The 17,173-nt window shown below is 41.5% G+C and overlaps 1 long non-coding RNA gene across 1 annotated transcript; it reads left to right on the forward strand.

Moving 5' to 3' along the window:
* The first annotated feature begins 490 nt into the window (after positions 1-490).
* Positions 491-10,213, forward strand: LOC149864814 (uncharacterized). Its single transcript, XR_016442638.1, has 2 exons — positions 491-638; positions 9,380-10,213. It is a non-coding gene; the product is annotated as an uncharacterized LOC149864814 (long non-coding RNA).
* Positions 10,214-17,173: the final 6,960 nt, after the last annotated feature.

Below are 17,173 nucleotides of genomic sequence, written 5' to 3' on the forward strand. Positions count from 1 at the left end.
GTTGACTTTCATGGCTTTGAATCAAGTTCTAAAGGTGAACACCTTAACATTTTAGCAAGCTGCACTTTTTCTTGTCAAGTGTCTGTTCTTAAACACTGGAAGCTGCATGCAGACTTTATACTTAGATCAACCTAACTAGGGTTAGATCTAAGTGCTGATCTGTACATAACTTTGTCAGGGTTACCTTTGGAAAAAATGGCTCGGCTTATCTAATTTAGTGCACCTTTAGTGTACTAATATTAGACTGGGCACAGGTTAGCCCAACCCACCAAACGTGTAAATGTTTGGAGCGCAGCCCTGGGGCTGGGAAAGCCCAGCTGCTCCCCACAGCTCCAGAGCTGTACTTTTCCAAATGGGTTGTTTTTATCCCCTGCCTCCCTCCCCGCCACCCCCGAAAATCTACTAGCTGACCCCAATCCCGCCCACCTGCCCCTCCCTCTAACCCAATTTATTTAGATCACATTGCTCGTGTGGCGTCCAGCATCAGTGAACATCTGCACAACCAGGACCCACTTTACAATCACATGGCTTAAAGTAAGTTCCCAGCAGTTCCCAGGAATGTCTGCACATATCCAGAATGACATTCATGAGTTAAATTTCCAGCTGACCCAAAGCATTGGGTTTAATATTAGTGTAAGGTAAGTGACAAGAAAAATTCTTCTTTCTAACATCCCAGACTCAAGCTAGGGTTCTGAAGAGTTATCAAGCTAGGGAACTGAGGGAGCTGAGATTTAATTTTAGCTTTGAACAACCTCATTGACCAAAGTGGTAGGGAGTCAGGTTGTTCGTAACCAAACCATGTTTGGGTTATGATGATTAACCCAGTTTTAGTTCAGATTAAGCTGTGTAATGGGACAACTGGGATAGCTTTTCAAATCAGAGCTGGATCTTGCAGACAGCCTGGAATGATTTGAGTCTTGTTTTCATTTTACTTGGACAACCAAGTCAGCAGGGAAGGAGGAACACAAAGGCAGCAGAGAGAGAGCTCTACTTCTCATCAGTGCTGAAAAGAATGCACCTTTCAGCACTCAAAATAGAGTCAAATTAATGGAAAGTTGTAAGTAACTTTTTCCAACCAGGAAATTAGAAATAAATACTCTGCTTGTCAGGATGATGAGTATGATGCACAACATTAAAATGAACAATGTCAAATACAACATCAAATAAATGGCATTTTACATGTCTCCAAAGCTTATACAGTTACTTCCCTACTAATTAGTCCTAGATAAATAGTGTAAGTGAAACTTTATTGTGTTCTGGCTTGCATTTCCTACCTCCCACTTTACTGGTCTTTTAATTTCTATTTCTTCTTTTTTTCCCCTCCATTTCCCCAGGCTACTCCATGTTCATCCCAAGATTTCTGTTTCTTTCAAGCACTGACATTTCTTCCCTATGTTGTTTTTACTGTTCATTTCCAATTGTTTCATTATTAAAACTCATGTTGTATTTAATTACATTTTCTAAATAGGGTTGATTTTTTTTCAGTTTTTTCTATTTCTTTTTCATGTCACCCTTTTCCTTCATCTTTATTCTTCCTCTCTCCACTGATTCTTCTGTATGAGCTATCCTTTCCTTTATCACTCTCCTGCTAGAGTTAATGCAAACGTTTCTGTAGCAACCTAAGTGATCATCATTAAAAAGCAACATCTACTCAAAGTTTCAACATTTTGGTATCTGGGTTGTCATAGTTATCACCTCCTCTCACAACAGGAAAAGAATAACAGATAAAAGTTGATTTTTAATGGAAACTACTCTATTGTAACCACACCAGATTTCTTGCCAAACCAAAAATGTGCGAGGTTAACACACACAGATTTGGAGCTGATCTTTAATACATGCATGACTGCATGCTGAGCCGGTTATTGAGATGTTTACTACATGAAAATGTTGGTTTATTTTAATAGAGGTTGTTGGGAAAAATAAGCAAGAAAGAAAACAATAACAGATCCAGATCAGTCACTTCTCTCCAAATACCAGAGTTAATGACAGGACAAGAAAAGGCCTGGGAACCAGAAGAGTAAAAGTTCTATAGAAGTTTCAAAACGAGCACTTTTGCAAAATGGAGTTGTTGTTCATGAGACAGAGACACCCACTGGATTCACAAAAGATAGATATGCATGCAGACTTTTACTTTCTTTAAACTCTTTCTTTAAATGCTTTTTTTGCTACTGTAAAACAAACAAAATACCTTGTTTTTAAGAAGCTGTCTGGTCACTCTATTCACTAATGGTCAGACCCCTGAAAGAAGGAAACCCAGACACATAGGGACAGTTGCTGCATTGGGTACTGCAGCCAGATCTAAAAGCTAGAGGACTGTGGAAGTCTGTCCAAGGACAAGACTCAAGTCCTGATACCAAAAGAGGTGTACATGGAGTAATGAGGAAAGGGACAGAGGACCAACTAGACTTGAAACCACAATAAATACACTTAAAATATCCTGAGGCAAAATCTGGTTCAGTCTGAGTCTGTCTGACAATTAGCACTGAATGGCCATGTAGTCTGGCTGCCTGTTCTGTATTTCTAAACTCTGGGCAGATCAGATAAAGAAGTGAGTATTATTCATCAGGCACTAGTCTATTCTGGGGCATACAGTGGCAGGCATCATACCTCAGAAAAGCACAACACTTCTCGGAGTACATCATATCATGGCAAAGAATACATGCATCGCACTACCATTAGGAAGGTGCAGCGTGCTGGCTTGACAAGCCAGTGTGGAAAGAGATCTTCACCCCTTTGGGCAACTAGCTCCCCAGAGTATCTTTGCACCAAGCAAGCGTGTTAAAGCTTGGTTTCCAAATTTCACAGCTTCAATCCCCTCATTCCCCTAAATAAAATCATCTAAAAGTAGCTTGCAACTGAAGAAAATCATTTACACCTTATATTAACATGGAAATGTAACCAGAAAACCCTGCTCATGCACAAGCAGCTGTTTCTCCAGCCAGAAGGAGAAAAGAGAGAATACCTCTGTGGAGGGGGAAAAAAGTTACCTGAATGCACCACTAATATTGCTCAAGGGGACAATGCAAGTGATAAAACAGTCAGAGAGGTATTCAACCAGTTTCCTGATTCTTAAAAATTGAAACTCTCCCTGCACATCTAGCCTTTGAGTCAGCAATCAGGATATAATAATTCAGAACTGACATCACAGGCCACTTTACAGTTTAATGTCAGCAGATGACAGTGAAAGGAAAGACACGCATCAGGTTCTCATCAAACTGTGCTTAGTACTTATGCTGGGTTTCTAAACATAGGTCTGATCAGTCCCACATTTGGCTCTCAATCCAGCCTTTCACAGCCTGCACTGGAAATGATTTCTGTAACTTGATTTTTTCTTGTCAGATTTTGTAACTGATTTTAAATGACAAATGAATATTTTAGTCTAAACTCATAATGTGTGAATGTAGAATATGAATACATTATTTAGAATAAAGATAAGATAAAAGGGTAATACTTTACCAAAAATATTATTTTATTACCAAAAAATATGATTTCATCAAAAAAAAATTCAGAACTCATGGCCAAATCTTACTTAGCTTGTGTTCCACAACATGCCAAAAATATCAGACAAACAGGCGTCAGTATGATTAATTTCACCACTATTTCTTTTTTTTCCTTAAACTGACCACTGGGACCTCTGCACTGGAATGAATAAATATATACTCACCACATGTTAACCAATATGTTTGTCAACAAATGACATCCTTTCCGCCATTAATTGGTCTCCAGTCAGCCATCAGGGTCCATTACACAAAATGATTATTATCAGGTGAGTGGTTGCTACGTTGCCTTAATACATCACAGACTGATATAGGTAACAAAAGCTCACTAAGGAACCATAAAACTAAGAATTGTATTTATAACTGTTATTGTAATAACAGAGTCTCAGGCCACATAATTTGGATCCAGAGTTCAAATACCACCAACATCTGGTAGACAGGCTTAGGTTAAATCTATTAAAGATATATGACAAGATTCAGATACAGGTCAAACACCATCAGATTTTGCATCTGGCTCTGGATTATCATCTGGATCATCATCACTAATAATCAGGGGACTTTGTATCATCACTTTATCTAATTATCAGATCTAACTCCTGCTCAGAGGCAGGAAACTCCACTGATGTCTACAAGAGTCCCATGTGCATCTCAAGAACAGAACTTAGCCCTGTCCATTTGCATCTCATGACAAGTTTAACTAATAAGAGTAAAATGGTCAAAACCTGAGAAATCTGGAGAAATGTTTTGAAATGTGTGTGAGACATTTTATTTTCCATGGTACAAAGGCCACCTAATTTCCAGTGTACTCTTTACTAATCCCTCTTTTCTCTTGTTTTAATTTGTTTTTCTATCAGGTCTCTCAATCCACATCACTAAAAAAGGAAGTTAGCAAGTGTACTTGGCTTCCTCATAGATGTTGTTAGTTTTCTTTTCCTTCTCTAGTAACTACTTCTACTTGAAACCCTTTGGCTAGAGACAAACTTTACACATAAACCAGTTTAAGTGATCAAAAACTGGTTTAAACCTGTAACAGAACATAAGTTCAGTGCATATGAATTAGTTTCAAAACAGCTGAAACTGGTTTAAGACAAACCTTGGTGAATGTGGTTTCAGACTTAACTGATTTGGGTAAAACTCGTTTATGCAATATCTGTCCAGAACCCCTTCCTGGTTTAAGTTAAAACAGAGTGCCCCCCAGCATCCCAGATGCTTGTGCTCCTCCATTCCTTTCTTGGAAAAAGCTATTTAAAAAAAGTTTGAACTAATGAGAGAGGCTTTTGGTTTGTTAATAAACGCTGTGCTTTCAGCTCCCTTCTGGCTCCCTCACCTGTCAGGTTTGCAGACAGTATGAAGAACCAGGGAGAGGGAAATTGAAAAGCTCAGTATCATCAACAGATATATGTACTGCGCACACCACTTTTGCATCAGAGTGCTCACTGGGGGCTGGGATCTTGTAACACTCCCACCCCTTGAAGGGAGGGCTGCTCTAGCACCCCCTGGCTTCTAGCCTGTAGGCATGTGCCTGCATTTCCTCAGTCCTGAGGGAATGTCTGTGCAGTTCCAAACTGATTCAATCTAGGCAAGTTAGACTAATGTGCAAAGAGTGAGTTAATTCATGCTCAGGATTTTCAAATGTCTATCCCTAGCCTTTATAACTGAGGTCTGTAAAAGGAAGATATGCAGAGATGCATATAAAAGCCAGTACACTAACTAGGGGAGAATAAGAGGATCCTTCACCCCGATGCCAGTTTAGGAGGGGCACCGGAATCATGGCCCACCTTACAGAGCCCATGCCCCAGCAGCAAGACCAGTCCCACAGCTTACCTCCTCTGGGAGCTCCAGAACAGGCCCCAGCTACTGCTGCTGCTTTAAGAGCTACAGCCAGGGTGGACAGAGCAACAGAGAGTGGTGATGGCAGCAGCTTTGCCAGAAGGACCTAGCAGGGGTAAAGCTTCTGTGCCCACTTGCTGATCTCGGGCACAAACTCTGCATGTATGTTTTCAGAGTGCCATGCAGGAAAGGGTTACACAAGTTCCAATTAATTGGTTGTTTTTTTGATGTGCCCATAAAACATTATTTAAAATATGCATACTAGGGTTTCAAAATTGTTATGCTTTCAGATAGTCTCAAAGTACTTTACAAATATGAATGAATTCAGTCCTATGTTTATATCTAAGTGTATAAATACACTTTTATATGAGTATAAAAAGATGAGGCAGAGAGATGTGAATCAGTATTTCCTCTAAAAACCCTCTAATTCTGAATTCTTCAATTTTCTGGTTACCAGTTTTTAGACATCAAGATAAAGTATTTCTAAGAGATATCAGGCGCCATTGGTTTAACTGGAATAAAACATAGTCAACCTCTTCAAAAGATCATAACATATAGTTACAGCAGGATGGATAAAAAAAAAACAATGATTTTTTTAAACAAAAAATCAGATTTTTTTAATTTAATCTTTTTTTTATTTTTTAGTTAAGATGCTCTTTTTAAAAAATAAACTTATTAAAGAAAATTTTAATTTAAGGTATATTAAAGCTCAAAGATATCACCATGGAATAGGGATTATAACTTCTAATGATATACTATTTGAGACAATATATTGATGTAACCTTTTTAGAAGTTTTATAAATAGGTCACAAAAGGCCATGTACTATATTAGGTGCCCAATCTTATGGGGTTCCCAGAGTCTCCTCTATAGATTAGTAAAGATTAAAGAAAACCACTCTGCCCAATGGGACTCAGTGCTCAGTATGTCCATGGTGCTTAGTTTCAGTTCTCAAACTGTGGATTTGTCTCCAGAGATCATAAGCAGACAATCCTCTTTGGGTAGATGTGATATGTTTTATGAGACCAGCTAAATAGTTGGAAACATTGTTCTTTGCAAGCTTTAGGGCACAAACACCCTTCTTTAGGCATAGGGAGAGTTTGTCTCCAGAGATAACATTCTTGTTAACAGCAACATATGGAGATGAGAGATAACAGACCTGATTTCCTACCCATCAGCCCTATTGTCTCTCTGCAAGTTTGTGTACATACAGTCAAGCCCTTACCTGTCTGTAAACGTGCTTAGTTTCAAGAAGTTAAATGCATAAAGCATATCAAAAAACAAAAATGCACTTTTTGTAGAAAACAATGACTAAATGGAGGCTTCTTGACCAGTGATTTAAATTGTGATCCCAATCATGATTTAAATTGATCTGATTTAAATCAAACCCACCTTGAGTTAGACAACAATATGAAAGAGTTGCTCTAAATTATTGGCCAGTTTGTAAAATTTTCTCTTTTAATATCACATAAATCTTTCAACAACCAGGATTACAATCCACAGGCATAACTCAGTTTTCCCTAATATTCCATTAATGTTCCAAACTATGTCACTAGGGTAAGCTAAATTCTACTGTCACTTGTCACAGGTTTTGGTAATCATGTCTCCAAAAATTGTGTATTATTCTTATTCAAAATATTAATGTTTCCAATGTTAACACTAAATGGGGACTTTCCCATTAGCATATGTTTTTATTTCTCCGTACATGCACTGCCTAAGCAGTTCCATAACCAGAAGTCATTACATTGCATGTTCATTCATTTATAGCTCATTTCAAACTATTTGGTTTATGTAGCCCAATATTAATTTAATGTTCTGAACTTGTGCCCCAGAGAGCTATATTCCTCACTAGCAGAAGTGAAAAATGAAAATGGTGGTTCTCAGTAGCAATATTGCCACCTTGCTTCTGAGGCTTTAGGGACTATCTGCAGCAATCTGAAAAGTTTCAGCTTGTCACATCATTTTATTAGGGGAAAGAATAAGGAAAGAGACTCTTCTCTCTCCTATCCACAATTCCCTGTAATCTAGGGATTAGGGTACACTAAAATGCAAAGCTAGGGAGCATGAACTTTCAGTTTGGCTCTTTCAGTGACTGCTGCTAATATCTCTGTTCAGATTGTAACAAACCAGTTTTGCAAACCAGCCATGATACAGATAATAAAATGTTCACCCAGTTCTCAGGTATCAGGCTACACCAGGTCTGCAGCTTCCTACAACCATCCAGCAGTTAATGTGCAGAGATTAGAATCACAGAATCATAGAAAATGAGGGTTGGAAGGACCTCAGGAGGTCATGTAATCCAACCCCCGTACTCAGAGCAGGACCATCGCCCGCTACATCATCCCAGCCATTCTGACCAGTACCATTTCCTAGCTGGACATCTGTATAGCCCAAGTGGTGGAAGGCACAGATTCAGTCCCTCTGCATGACCCAAATGCGGTGGAGGAGAGGTGAGGGAGGACCTTACCATATTTAACTATATTGTCCAGCCACTGGACCACAATCTACTGTCAGAGCCAAGAAAAGAAATTGAGAACCTTCATACCATCTTCCCACTGCCATGTCAGAAGTGCTTGACTAAGCCCTGCATACCATGATTTACCTAGAAAATGCTTCCCTTACCAACTGCTAGTTACTCCTAGAGCTAACGATGAAGGTAAAGGTGGAAAGGGAAGAGGTTTCCAAAAAAATCAGGGGAAAGGCCAAAAATAATAAATTAAACCTTTTTTAAAATTAAAAAAAAAAAAAACCCTCATGAGTTTTGAACTTTTAGGGTTGACAATACTGCCTTGGTGTGCCTATTACTAACATCATTAACAGCCTACAGCTGAAGAAAGTGCCAGGTCTGAAATTTCAGAAAGCTGGCATTGTAGGATTATCATCTTCAAAAATGTGCACTTTGGGACAGATTTGTTGAATCCTCATGTAACAGTAGGAATTGCACAAAACTAATAACATTTTAATGTCTCTAAAGTTATTTTTGGACTTCCCACAGCTCGGAGGAATTAAGTATATTTTTCTGCTTTAAAAACATTGAAAGATACTTGCTAAGATATGTATTTAAGCTTCTCACAAGCACTTAGCACATGCTTCATGTTAAGCACATACTGAAATGCTTTGCTAAATGGGGGCCTTGCCACTTGCACAAGTGGTTTTCCTTGGAAAAAGCAACTCTCATTTTAAAGTGACACCGCCAATTTTTCTTAAACACATCATTAGGTTCTATAATGTTGTTTTGTAACATTGTTGCAAGCATCCTAATACTGCTAGGAGAGATTTTCAGTTGATGGAGGTGGGCCTTTGTTTTGGCTTTTTTGGGGGCGGTGAGCAGGGAGGAGAAATTTCCTGGTATTTATTTGTCTGTTTTTATTTTTGGCTCTAACTCAGAGAGGAGGCATCAGATTTTTTTCCACAGATTTTTAGAGAGGGAAGACATCCGCATTATGTTGCAGTTTGGAACTTTCATGCCCCATTTCCAAATTCTAGCATAGAGCATTTTTTTACTCTCAAACTGTAACCCCTCTTTCCATCAGCAATCCCTTGCAGTTGAGGATGATCATTAATTGCTTTATCTGTGGGTCCAAAGATGGATGATGAAGCTGATTCAGGATCAACAGACTCTGCTGCAACTCGGGCACGTTTCCTCATGGAATGGGTGGTTCTGGATTCTTGATTTCATCCACAACACACTATTTCTGCCACTCCCACTTTTCCATCTCCGGTTGTAAACATAAGGTTTCAAAGTACTGAGATCCTTGCAGCAGACTCTTCCTCCACTTAGGGCAGTCCTGGGCAATAGTCTCCCACAAATTGAAGTTGATGTTACATTTTTTTAAGGTGGCCCTCAGGATGTCCTTGAAGTGCTTTCTCTGCCCTCCTCTTGAGCTTGCGCTTGGACTAAGATGGGAGAATAAAACTTGCTTTGCAAGTCTTGCGTCAGATATCCAGATGATGTGACCAGCCCAGCAAAGCTGATGTTGGATAATCATTGCCTCAATGCTTGTGATGTTTGCTTGTGAGAGGTTGCTAATGTTGGTGCATGTCTTTCCACCAGATTCAAAGGATTTTCTACAGGCAGCTTTGATGGTACTTCTCCAATGACTTGCAGTGTCTCAAGTGAAGTGTCAGCACTGGCAGCAGAGCTGTACTGCTGCCCAGCGCATCCACAGGTGCCAGATAGTGGAATGACCTTCAAAGAAGGTTAGCTGCAAAATAAGCAAGAGTAACTCTGACGAATAAGCAGATGGCAATGCTTTCCCACCTGAAAACCTACATATATCCTTTGATGGTGCTGTGACATAGCAAGTACAGGTTGCCATTATAATAAGCCTGTCCAGCCCCCAGCCATGGGTCTTCAAGTCCTCAGTGGTGGAGCAGGCAGAAGATGTTAGAATCTCAGTGGTTGTGAAGGTGGACAAAAGCTGCAGCAGAATAAGATATCCATTTGTCCTCACCTCCTTGCCAAGGTCCTGGTCTGTCAAGAACCACGTGGAAGCTGATGTGCTGCTCAAAAACAGAAGAAATCATGCACAGGCATTTTGCAGGAAAACAGCTCATAACCACTATAAAGGAAAGCTTCCAAAAGCATGGTAGATTAACATTTAACTGAAAGGTGACAAACTCTCCGTCTATAACAATCTGGTAAAGCTAACACTTTATGACAAAATCTAAGGCTGTACAAAGACTCTCAGTACTTACATGGATTCTTTGTTTTATTAGATTTTGGCAACTAAATTAAACAGTATTCTTATTATCCTCACTAACTACACCCTGTAACATACAAAATAGTTGGCTTCAAAGGATGGTGATATAATGAGGGTAGAATGTAATGGACATATACTATTTTGCTGCAAGGCATCTTGGAGAATCTAATGGATTTTTATTCCCATTTTTGCCCTGTTTGGGTCTCATTCCACTTCCTTTGTGGTTACCTTGCAGTTGGCTGATGACGACAATCAATGGTAATAGCAGTCCACATAGAATACAGCTCCATGTTTACAGATTAAAAGAAAGAGAGACAGAAAGAAAATGAAAAAACAGTAACACATACCAGAAAAACAAGTTGGTGCTGCATGTAATCCCATCTCTCTCCCTTTCTTGGGAGCAATTATGTTTAAGAATGATCCCCTGCCTTGGCATATTTAAACCAGGAAAATTAAATTAACTGCTTCCATGGCTACAAACTTTATTGTAAAACACTAAATGAAGGTTCCTCACAGAAGTTCCTTCACCATAAATTAGGGTTTTGGAGTTACTGGCAACAAGCACCAAGGAACCCTGATTGTAAGTATGGCCTATATCACAAACTATACATAATCAGAATATTAGCTTCACATAATGCTAATTGCTCATATTAGGAAAATTATTCTAGGTTTATTGCTGTATTAACTGGGTAAAACTTGTTGCCATTCATTTGTTGCTGGCATTTTCCCTCTTTTGTTTTGGTTGCATAAGCCAGGCATATACTTAAGAAGTCCCTAAAAAACTGAGCCAATTATCTAAATGAGAGAGAGCATTGTTCTGAAATAGCCTTCAGGAATCCTTATTGTCAGCCTGCAAAGAACAAATCTTTGGTAAGAATTTTCTTCTTCGTTTCAGAAGAAGAAGAATATATAAAAGCATATAGCTTTATAGGAACATAAATCTACCCTAAGTAGAACTACAAAAGAATATTAGATTCAATGTCCAGCTGACCAGTTCGAAGTCCATTGAAGTCAACAGAAGAACTCCCCTTTTTTCAATCAACTTTAGATCTGCTTCATGGCAGAACTTCCATTTCATTTGAACTTCCACCCTTTCCCACAGATACGGGTTATGCTGATTATTTTATTAATTCACATTTATTTAAAATTAAGGATAAATAAACAGACTTAGCATTACCTATTTATTAACATTTCATATAGGATCATATTTAAAAATGCTACCCTGACCCAATAACAAAAAAGCAGTAAAACCAAACAAGTAGTTCCATACTCTGTCTTGATGATAATCATTCACATCAGTATTTTTCAGTGATAGGTGTCATTAGCAATCACTGTCATCGCAGTATGATATAACCCACAGTAAGTAAAAAAGGGACAAGTTGAGTAGGTTTGATGGTGCAGCTGAGTATCCCAAAATGAATGTAGATGTTTCGCTTACTTGGTCTAGAAGTATCATATAAGTTCCAAGAAACTTGGTGGAGGGGAGAGGGAAGTTGATTGATGGGAAGGGGGGAGGGAGGTTACTACACTTACACTTCTAATCTTGGGTGAAGATAAGGAATTAATAAATTCTAAGTTGAGAAAGAAACAGCTACAGCCCTGTGGGGCTAAAAAGGGACAATTGGTTCAATGTAGTCCTGATTGGCATGGGTGACTGGTGCCTCCCAAGTCTGGGTGGGCACCAGATTGCCGATGGGGGGGGCCCAGTGGCCAATCATCAACTGGGGGGCCAATCACTGAGCCAGCAGCGAAACCAGCCAACTGGGTTACACAATGCCCAGAATAATTTAGAACAGCTTTGGGGATTCTCTTATTTACAAAAGTTGGTCAATTCCCTAAAGAACCAATATCCCAGTTGAGAATCATCAAGGTACAGGGTAGAGCTCTGCACACATCCCATTACTGGGCACTGAAGAAGAGTTATGTAGCATAGGACCTGAAGGAATCCCCACCTGAAAAGATCTGAAGTCTACTGACATTTTCATGATACCAGATGGTGTCAAGGAGAAAAAAAAATCTGTCCCACTCAGTACAGAGATAAGGATCATTTTAAAAATATTGCAAGAAAAAACATAACTGAGGTTTTTAGTTTGGTTCAAGTTTTAGATGAATGTTTAGATCGGTTCTTATTTGATCCAAAATATTCACTCAGTCTCTACATCCAAAATTGAGACTACAGGGAGTCTGAACTCTTCCTTCAGGCTTGCAAGCTTTACTCACAGATGAAGTAGAAAGTCACCTAAACAAATACATCTGTTAAGCTAACATTTTCCAGTGATACCATTTTTAAAGTTGCGAAACGTGTTTGATGTGTTCATGTTACAAAGACCAGTTTCCAAAATGTTGCTTTCCAACTTTTTTAGTGTAAACTGACCTTTTTTCTGTTGGGTCTGTCATGGCCAAGATATATTTTTTTAATATTGGCTAATGGCAAAAGTAGAATGTTAAAATACTCTGGTGGTTTTATATGCACTTTGGAAAGAAAATATTGAGGGGGATGTATGCCCTTTATTCTTACAGCTCACTTTTGAGAAGTAGACCAGAAAAAGGTTAGTTCTGGTAAATGTCCCCTAGAAAAATGTGAATTGCAGTATATTATTTGGTCAATATCTAAAAAAATGGCATGCATTTTATTTGTAAGTACAGTTGGCTTTTATGTGCTCAAAGAGAACATGATCAGTAATACAAAACGATAATGCAGACTTCAGGCCAAATTCAGAGAGGAAGTGTAAGGCAGTGAAATTACACATCTGTAAACATTTATACATGGCTAGATGCGTGGGAGCCAAAACCTTGGAACCTGCTCTCCTTGAAACCAGTGGCAAAATTCCCATTTGACTTCAGTCATGAGGAAGCAGGTTTATCAGTAAATATAATGAAAGCTAAGAGAGTAAAGAGAAGGTCAAATGTGTGAACTCAAATGAGTTGGCAGGCCAGATCTGGATTAAAGAGCTTCTCATGAGCTGGAGGACCCACCACTATATCCAGCCTATGGAGCTTCTCTCTGTGGCTGCCAAAGCGTCAGTGTCAGAGGGTGCAGACAGAAGTGACAATATTTGCCTGATCTGAGCACAGAAAGCAGTTTATAGCTGTGATCAAACACAAGTGTGTGGCTGTAAACAGCTTAAAAATGGCCAGTTGGGTGAAAACCTGACCCCAACATGAGATATCAGATAAAGATATTTCAAAATGTAACGTCTTTTGTAACTTGTGTCTGCAAAGCTCCCAGCCTGCTGCTGTTTTCAAAATGGAAGGGAGGAAAGGGAGCAAAGGGAGTTCAATCAGGAGAGGTTTCAGTCATTCCCCGCCCCCCGCACCCGGACGGTGGGGTGGATGTATTGCAACCCACTCCCCCTTGCTGTGAGGGAGCTTCAATTCACCCACCCCACCCTTCAGCACCAGCTGGGAAGCACCAAAGAGTTCCCTCTGCCGTGAGCACTGGGAGACAGCCAGGCCATTAGTGTGGGAAGCTGGCTGCAGGGTCCTAGGAGGCAGCTAGATTCCCCACCCTCCAGAACCAACAGTGAACTTCTTTTTGGTCTGGAGTAATGTTGTAACCCAGAATGCATTGCAAAAATTGTTCCAAGTTCAGCTGGGAGCTGCATTTGTCTCTACCCAGAATGGCCAGCTCCTAAGGCATGAACACTGCAGATTTTAGGCACCAGAAGTGGCCAAAATCACTAAATTAGGCAGCAGCATTTAACTCCCTGTGTCCTGGCCATACTAACACTGCAGCACTGGCAGCCACAGTTACGGGACTTTAGCAATGGTAACATTAACTCCTTAGCTGCTGGCAGGTGCAGGCAAAAGACCTGTGGACCAAATAAACTGCCTCCACAGGCTGTATCTGGCCCATGGGCCATATGTTTAATACCCCTAGTCTAATAAAAATGAAGCTGAATAGGACAGCTTACAGTTTCCCCAATCCACCTTATAGTCGCTTTCCTTGTAACTTTTCTAGGCCATTACTTAGACTATTGCCTTAAAACCTATTTATTAAGCATGGCACTTACATCATTGTATTCTTCAACTCTGAATTTGGTTCTTAATGTATATGTGTGGAAGTACATCAATAGAAAAGACAGGTTGGAGTTGAAACCTTAGAGAAAAGCGGCTTAGAATGAGAGTAATTAACATAAGGTTGTCAGACTTCTAAGCAGTGAGGGGCTGGAGGCCCCTCAGGCTACACTGGGTGGGCCACACACCTGCACTGTGTGCTCCCCTGCTGCACTGTGGACTTCATCACACCAAACTGCCCTGCCTCCTGGGGTGGGCAGGTGGTGGAAGCTGGAGGAAAGGGAGGAAGCCCAGAGACTGCAGGAGCCAGAGCAATGAGGGGTGTGTGAAGATTGAGTGAAAGCCTGTGGGCTGCAAATCAAACCTTTGCTGGCTGCATGCAGCCCATAGGCTAGCAGTCATACAGCGCCAGAGGTAGATCTAAAGGGGGTGTAGTACTATGGCCATATCCCCTTTTTAGACCACTCTGTGGGAACAGCAGCCAGGGACTTAATAAGTTTTTGATTTAGGTAAGAATTCTTCCCCTTCCTTTCCCTCCATGTTCAGTGGCATGTCCCATACCCTCCCATTCCCTTCTTCCACCATCTGCCCCTGTCACTATCCCTGCTGTCTCCCCAGGGCACTCCTGAGCCACTCCTGCCCCACTGTTAGGCTGCATGAGAAGCCAGGATCAGCCAGGGACAGCAACAGCAGTAGCAGAAATGGGCAGATTCTCTCTGCCAGATCCTCAAGGGTGTTCCCCACTAGCCTAGGAGCAAGCTCAAGGAAGACAAAACTGTCTGCCACTGCTGCTGCTGTTGTCCAAGCTGAGACCAGCTCCCTGTGCAGCCTCTCTCTGCAGTCCCAGTTGGACTGGGGCAGGTGTGGCTTTGGAGCTCCCTCTGTCCCTGGAGCAGCCAAAGACAGTGGAGATAGCAGCAGAAGTGTGGGTGGGAATGAGAAGGGAGTTGTGCCACTGAGCACAGAGAGGAGGCCAACATAGGTGCCAACTCTGTGGGTGTTCTGGGGCTCAAGCACACATCAAAAAAAATTAGCGAGTGCTCAGCACCCACAGAGACATACTTGCAGAAGTTAAAAAACAACAAAATGTGGTTTACTGGAAGAAGCAGTGTATTACTTCAACCCAGCTCAGCAGCATCTGTAAAGATCAGGCACTCCAGCAGGGCTTTTTTGTGCTTTTAGCTAAATCGGATTCAACCAGCTATTAGATAAAAGCTCCAAAATAGTCCAACTAAAGCGCCTCATCTTTACAGATGCTGCAGAGCCAGGTTGAAACAAGGTGCTGCATCTTCAGAGCATGCATGGGAGTTGGCACGGAAACATGCTGAGTTAAAACTGAAGTGCTGTGCTTTGGGTTTTTCTTTTTTTTTACTTCTGTGAGCACCCACAGGCAAAAACCAAAGTCAGTGCCTATGGAGGGGAGAGGAGGGGGAATACTTTTACCTTATTTGGGGACTTTTTTTTTAAGTCACTTGCTGCTGCTCCTGCAATGTGGTCTGCCTGTTCCAGTAGCAGGGAAAGCTTGGATAGGGAATAATGCCATCCCTGTGGGGCTGATCACTGCTTCTGCACCCTTCTTTAGAAAATCCTGAATCTGCCCATTGACAATCCTGATCTAACAGAATATTTTTAGAATACAATAAGCTTTTCTTTAAGTGGTTTCTTGGCAGACACAAGAGAAGAGATTGACATGGAGGAAGGTAACTGCCTTTCATCCCAAGTTGTGACTGGGTAGCTAGGGGCATGAGGAAAGCTCTTGCTTCTTTATTTGTCTTGGAAATATGTCTTGGCTTCGTTAGTTGGGTCAGCTAGGAGTTTCAGCCTATAAGAAATCCCAAGTCCAAGTACTACAGTGTACTTTCCTTTTAATCAGAGAAAACATTTGTAATTGGCACTCTCACTGAAGTCAGTGATTGCTCTGTACCATCCTATTTATGTGCAGACCTGACAGCTTATTTTTTTCCTTAGCTCCCTGAAACTTGATGAGGGAGGTTTAAACTCACCCATCTGCCCTTTGACACTGATCTTTCTTAAAGCAAAAAGGAAAGTAATGATTGGCAATGTACCTTTATTAGGCAATGACAGTAATGTCATGAACTCAGCAACAGAAGGTGTGTCTACACGAGATGCTTTACTGTGCACTAGCGTAGTTTACTGTGCAGTAAGCATGTGCATCTACACATGCACACACTTACTGAGCAGTAAACTTAGCCACTCAAGAGTAAATTTGCTGCCTGCAACTGCAAGAAGCAAATTTACTCATGAGTACTTACAACACAGTAATACACATGCAAATACCAACTGGGAACACACTTGCTCCCAGTCAGTCCTGCCCCAGGGTCGAAGGGCTGGGAGCCTTTCCTGCCCCAGGACTGTGTTGCCTCTATGGCAGCCCCAGATGCAGGCCCTTTAAAAGCCTGCAGGTAGTTTAAGCCCTGGAGCACAACGGCAGGGAGCCTGGGGGGCTCTTGGCTTCTGCTGCTCCTGCACAGGCCGTGGGCTACCTGTACCAGCTTGTCTGCACCGCAGTGTCACTGCCTGGCACTGCAGTGCCACGTGGCTCACAGACACATGCCATCCAGCCCTGCAGGCTACTACAGGCTCCTGCCAGGCCTGTTAGCACTCAAGCTCAGCTGTAGCTGGCTCCTGGCCACCTGGGCCATCATTAGCTGCCCCCAGCCAACCCTCAGCAATCTGCCCGGGCCCTGCAGGTTCTGCAGGGCATCACCTTGCCACGTGGCTCCTAGTCCCGTGTCCTAGTCACTGCCTTCTACCTGCAGGCAACTGCTCAGGCTGAGCAGCATAGGGACAGCCACATAGAAGTCCAAAAAGCCAGCACAGGAGCCCTGATGGCATCATTGCTGATGCCATATGACACCACCCAGGGCCCCAGTTGGTCACAGCAGGAGACTGGTGACTTTGTGGCACTGTGATGAGAGACAGAGGTGCAGCAGCAGTTCATGTGGGGCAGCCACTCTAATGCCTACATCTATGAGGGGCTGTCAGGCCAGATGCAGGAACATGGATAGAACAAGTCAGCACAGCAGTGCCACAAGGCCTTGTGGGCACAGTGGGTCACCATCACCAACCACAATTGTCAGTCGGGGAGTACTTGCAAGTCCATGCCC

The sequence above is a fragment of the Crocodylus siamensis genome, chromosome 5 (assembly GCF_052110815.1).
Source record: "Crocodylus siamensis isolate JL-2025a chromosome 5, ASM5211081v1, whole genome shotgun sequence".
NCBI lineage: Eukaryota > Metazoa > Chordata > Crocodylia > Crocodylidae > Crocodylus > Crocodylus siamensis.